Below are 6,353 nucleotides of genomic sequence, written 5' to 3'. Positions count from 1 at the left end.
CCCCCCCTCCCCCCTTAACTCGTGAGTTTATTGTTTATTACTACATATGTATTAAATGATGTCCGAATGTCTTCAAAGATGAAAATAGTAATGTCATTGTTAAGCCGCACCAGTGCAACATTAACACTAAGAAGATGGGCGAAGGTGGATAATTTTAAGCCCATAAAACTGAATATATAGGAAAATTGATGGTAAATAAAAGGCATATAGCAACGCACGGGAACGGGGAGCTCACATGTTTGCAAATCACAATATGGCTTTACAAAATTGTCCCTCCACTTTTCTGTAACTGTAAAAAAAATGTATTGAAATTATTTAAAGCATGATATAAATTACTGTAATAAAGTTTTTCGGTAGTAAATAACAACCCCCTTCCCTGCAACAACACCCCCGAATATAAATTTCGATTTTTTTAATTTTTGCACTTTAAGATTTTTAGGGGTATGGCTGCCCTCTTCAACTTAGAATTCGAAGCAATGCTCTTTGCCTAAAGATACTTTTAAAAAACTAACATTTCCCCTAGATTTACGTTGTCAACTTTGTATTTTTGTTTATTTATTTTCAATTCACGGCTCATTATCCAAACAAAATACCGGGAAACGACGAGAGCAAAACCACGGCTTAATATGAAACCAATAAATATATAGTATATAATCGATAGATTGTGAACTACTTGTTTGATCTAGAATATCCAGCTAAACATCTGTAAAAGTTAAATGAAAATGTTTGTGTCTTTAATTCTGCGCGTCTATCTTTAAAACAGTGAGCTTTTAGCAATGGCGACTACTAGACCTACTCCTTAAGATTTCGATGTTTTATTTTAAAACTAATCATATTTGTTATATACCTTTATAATAAAATACTAGTAATTAAAATAAAACTGTGTTTAATATCTTGATTGTAGAAAAACACAATCTTTCCTGAATGAAAGGCACTGTCATGACTGTCTTATTTCAAAACATGCTTATTTCTAAGTAATTTTCAATGCAAGAAATAAGTGGCTATTTCGAAAACCGGCGTATTAACAAATCCGGCTAATTTTAAAGGTTTTAAGGTATTGATATGTGCGCGGATCTAGAAGGGGATGGGGTGTGGAGAGTCCAGTCAAGCCCCCCCCCCCCCCCGCAAAATTTAAATTTCTTTATATTTGCAAAATAAACTGCCAAAAATATGCCTCAGACCACCCCCCCCACCCCCACCCCCTCCCCCCCCCCCCGCCAAACTCAAATGAACGTCGAACCCACCGGAAAAAAATCTAGATCCGCGCATGTAATAACTAGCTAGTATATGCATATCAACGTCTGCAAATAGTGCGACATTTTAGAAACTCAATGCCGAATATTTCATGCTTTTATAAATGTTTGATATTAAAAAATAAGGCAATGTAATTCAACAAATGGCGGACGCGATGAATTTTTTCGTTACAATAAAACATTCTACCAAACGTTTCAGGAAAATAGACAAGAGCCCACAGGTCTTGACGGTCATCTGAGTACTATTATAATAGCCCTTGGCTGAACCTTTCAGGTAGTCTATTGTTTTTGCAAACATCGATTCATAAAAAGGGGAAGGGGGTTACAGTTTTAACAATTTTTACCAGATCATGCAAACATTCATTTTCCTCCATCCATTTGAATCTGAAAATCCATTTCAATTTTACCGTAATATTTAAAATTATGTGGTCAAAAACTAATTAAAACCAATTAACAAAGCTGTTTACAAATCATTTATTAGACATGATAACACATTATTTAAAGTATACAACGTACAACTGCAGGATTTATTACTAGTGTGTAAGAAACAAAAGTTACTCAATCTTCAGTGACAGAAATCTTTAAAACGGAACAAAGATCAAATAAACACCATTCTAATGTTCAACAAATGTGGAACCTTCAGTTTTTCTGCTTTGAAAAAAAAAAATGCATGATTTATATTTCTATGCATATAAAAAATGATTGAAATTAACTCAAATTATAATAAACATGATAAAGGAGAGGTAAAAAAGATTTTTTTACAGATATTTAATTCAACCATTAGTGTCATTTTATCAACATTAAAATGTTTGGATTTCTTTGACAAATACCAAACAAGGTTTCTCTGATTCTATTCTTATAATGTACACAGTTTGTTTTGACATTAAATGTATAAACAGTCAATTTGTGGACAATACAATCACTACACTAAAACAGTTTGTTATTATAATGTTTAAACATGATAAACAAAACAATGATATTGTTGACATGAACTAAATGGAAGTATATTTTATATGCATGACTCTATTATATAATATAATTAATTATCTTTATGCTAATACATGTTATATATATCCACACAGTCAGTTGGTCAACATGTAATACATATAAACAATGTTACACTGCTGTGTAATGTTCTACACATATTGCATTTTCTTCACTTTACCTGTGTAGTACTCAGCCACAAAGAGGTTGTCTCTGGTGTCCACACATAAACCCCATGGATCCTGTAAATGACAGTTGTCAATGTAGCGGAGGAACTGTCCGTCCTGATCCAGGATGTGGATACGGTCGTTGTCATAGTCTGCTGTCAGGATCCGACCCTGGCTGTCTGTTGTGATGTCGTGTGGACTAAATGATTCCTTGGTAGTAGAGGGAGGACCAGTGTAGGTAAACCGGAGTTTCCCGGCCTGATTGACCACCACTACTGCACGGGCTCCATGGTCTGACACACAGATATCTAGGTTCCTGTTCTCACTGATGTATTTAGTGTTATATAATCCACCAGATGAATAGAGAGGTTGTCCTTTGTCGTCGTACTGAATACTTTGTTTCTCTGTGGAGCCAGAGTAACACACAACTTTTGTTTGTTTATCATCATCACTGTTCATGACAACCAGGAGGTCACCAGAGGAGGTACTACAGACACCGTCAGGTCTCCACCCCTGTAGTCTGATCACTGTCTGTATCTGTGTATTCTTGACTATGTTCACAGTTCTATCACCGTAATCAGTATAAACTAGATCCCCACTCCTTGTCACTGCTATGTCCTCTGGATCGTTCCCTGACTTGGTTTGGACCGACTTCACTTGTTTCCCACTGAGGTGGTACAGATTCATGATGTTGTCCTCACCACACGTCCACATCTCCTCATCACTCAGACAGGACACACTGCGTAATACTCCACACTCGGTGATTATCTGTGTGATGATCCGTGGTACATCAATGAGCGGTCTGTCCGGGGGAGAGGACTCAGCACCGGGAGATTCCATGGTGTAGCCATGTTCTTCTGTTTTGATACATGACGCTCTGACAGAGAACCAAACTGTTGATAAAGCTGTTGTTTGTTGATCTTCTGAGAGGTAAAATTTGGTAAGGACACTGTGAGTTTAGGAGGCAATCTTCTGAATTCATCATTCCTGGATTTGTAGGCAGAGACACGGCTGACATCATTGGAGTCCAGTAAGGTCTTCAGTTCAGTAATGGTCTGTGTGATTTCAGAAATAGTGTGTTTAATTTCATCTTCCTGTTTGTCTAAGACAGTAAGGTGTTTGGTGTCCATTTCCTCCATGTTAGATTTCATGTTTCTGATAATGGTGTTTATTTCTCTGTGCAAGTCTTCTCCATGTCTGTCGATTTCTGTTGTTAATTTCTGGGAGTTTTCATTCAGAGCAGATTTCTGGACTGGAATAATGGATGTAATCTCTTGGTATGTGGGATAAATGGATTTCTCTAGTTCTTGTAAATCTTTTTGAATTATTTCTTTCTTGCTGTCAATGTTTTTAGTTATTTCAATAAATTTATGGCCACTGTGTTCTTCAGAGGAAAGACATGTTGTACAAATAGGAATGTCACATTGTTTACAGTAAAGTTCACATAATTTTTTGGAATGTTTTGGACATTTAGGAGTAGATCCTCTCTTTTCAAATGGCAGCACTTTGTGTTCTTTGGATTGATCAGAGAGATGTTCCCCCACACAGGCTTTACACAGATGTATGTGACAAATGTCACAGTACATAGGGGGGCCCGGGGTCTCACAGAGACCACACCGTAACACATCCTGGGCCCAGCGCTTGTCCATGGTCAGATACCTTTACTCATGTTCTCAAAAAAATGATATATCACTTTATTCCAGTTTTTGTTCATTTGACTATTTCATATAAAACTTTGGTTATTTTTGAAGAAGAAAAATTGATCTTGTTGCAAACAGGACACTTTAGAGCTTAAAAGACAGGAAGCCATTTAAATTCTTTTAAACAAAAATTTTTCATAGATATAACTTGTTTTAAAGAGTGTGACTGACTATTTTGGACATTACATCCTAAACAGGCTATGAAGACCCATTTGGATGATTGGTCCCAACCTGTTAAACCAAGTCCGAAGAACATGTAGGACAATATCATTTAATATACAAATGTCGGCAAGCACTGCGAGCTCTAACTCAAAACTAAAAAACAAAATGCTCCCTTGACCTAATGAATTTTCTGTTATCAGAATTGAACCCACAATTCTCAGTAAATTGCAAATGGCTTCCCATGTTCTCTTGAGATCCAGGGACAAAAATCTTTTGCAAATAAATTGAGGATAAAAAGGCAGTAATCAAATCTAAAAGGACCACAATCATACTTTCTCAGCTATTTTTGTAACCAAGGGGAGCATGATCTGAATGAAAGAGAGATTTTTTATTGATGAAGAAATAAAAACATTGGACATCCACACCCAAACACGCATGCACGCGCGCACATCATCTAACAGATGGTACGCATATCCAGAAATTCTTATTTGTTTTATGGTATGTATATCTGTTTTTGTAGGAATGCATATCATAGGAGTTTTCATTTATGGAAGAAATAACAATTAGTATGCGGGTTTAGTTTATTTTATCAGTCGCTACACGTGCAGACTAAGTAGCCCTTCAAACACGTATGTTTTACCTGCTGAAATAAGACCTGAATAAATAACTAGAGCAGTGTAATCTTCCGAACCTGCAGAGCTTGTCGCATTTTATGATATGCGTACCAAATGGTACCAAATGGTACGCATATCGGCTTAAAGCTTAGTACCACTGACTTTTTTTCTTCTGGATTTTTAGTAGAGTCATGAAAATGATAATCGTAAGGTAAAACTGTTTAAAACATATTTCCGTTTTGCCATGATGCCCATTTTTGAGTGCACATGTATAATTTGTTGGTCAAGGAAACTAACTCCGTTTTGCCATGATGGCCATTGAACTGAACTTTATTTATTTTACAACGACTGATAAACAAGTTCTACAACTTACATTAATATCTTTCGTTGGCACAGATGTTAGCGCGAGGGGGTCAGTTGTGTAGGAGGAAGCCGGAGTACCCGTAGAGAACCCACGTGTCCAATCGGGCAACCGCCAAACCATATCACATACCATAGGCGTCGGAACCGGGGGGGGGGGGGGCTAGGGCCCCCCCCACTTTTTTTGCTAAGTTAGACCTTACCATTAAGCACATAGCAGAATAGAGGGTTCAGCCTCCCTCCCCCCACACACTTTTTTTTCGCCGGAAACATTATTGTTCCGTAATGTACGTTTGAAAGATTGAGAAGTTGGAGTCAAAGTCATAGTAGCCCCCCCCCCCCCCCCCCCCCCCCGGATTAAGAATTTTGTTATTTTTGGGAAAAGAATTATGGTAGGTAAGATTTGTTTTTATTGGAACAATGGGTATACCCCCCCCCCCCCCCCCTTCGGATTAGGATTTTCATGATTTTGGGAATTAGGTTTTTTTCTCTCAATATTTCTTAGTCTCAGTCTAGCCCCCCCCCCCCCCACTTTCAATTTGCTTCCGACGCCAGTGCATACAACCACCGTCGATCTCGGGGATCGAACTCGGGTCGCAGCTAGCGGTGATAAGCGAGTGATGGTCATTTTTTGACTGAACATGTATATTTTGTAGGTCCATAAAATAGTTCCCTGTTGTCATGATGCCCATTTTTAGATTTTTTTATTTTTTGCACATGAATATTTTGTAGGTCCAATAAACTAAATAATTTCCTGAAATCCAAAGCTAATTTTGTCATCTTTAAGATCTACGCAAGTTAAGTATCTCATGATCATTCAGGAAATTGTTCAATATTTTTGTCTGATATTGAATTTCACTTTTCTCCAGATGCCTAAATGGAGTATTTCAGATATGAAAAATGCAAATAATAATAATAATAATAATAATAATGACAAATAAATTCAACTCAATGTAGCGTACAAATCAATCTTGTTGGATTGTTTTAATTTTTCTGATTAACGAGTTTAGTATTAATAACGTAGATGTCAATATGCATTACTGGTCAAAGAGAGATAACTCCAATATATCAGACATTTTTTCTACATGTGTGTATGGATGGAGAGAGAGAGAG

At 37.0% G+C, this 6,353-nt stretch overlaps 1 pseudogene; it reads right to left on the bottom strand.

The window, feature by feature from the left end:
• Positions 1-1,718: 1,718 nt before the first annotated feature.
• LOC136274925 (tripartite motif-containing protein 2-like) lies at positions 1,719-4,079 on the bottom strand (annotated as a pseudogene).
• Positions 4,080-6,353: the final 2,274 nt, after the last annotated feature.

Source organism: Magallana gigas, chromosome 4, assembly GCF_963853765.1.
Source record: "Magallana gigas chromosome 4, xbMagGiga1.1, whole genome shotgun sequence".
In the NCBI taxonomy this organism is placed as follows: domain Eukaryota; kingdom Metazoa; phylum Mollusca; class Bivalvia; order Ostreida; family Ostreidae; genus Magallana; species Magallana gigas.
The sequence above is the reverse complement of the archived record's forward strand: the minus strand, read 5'-3'. Positions and strand labels throughout refer to the sequence as shown.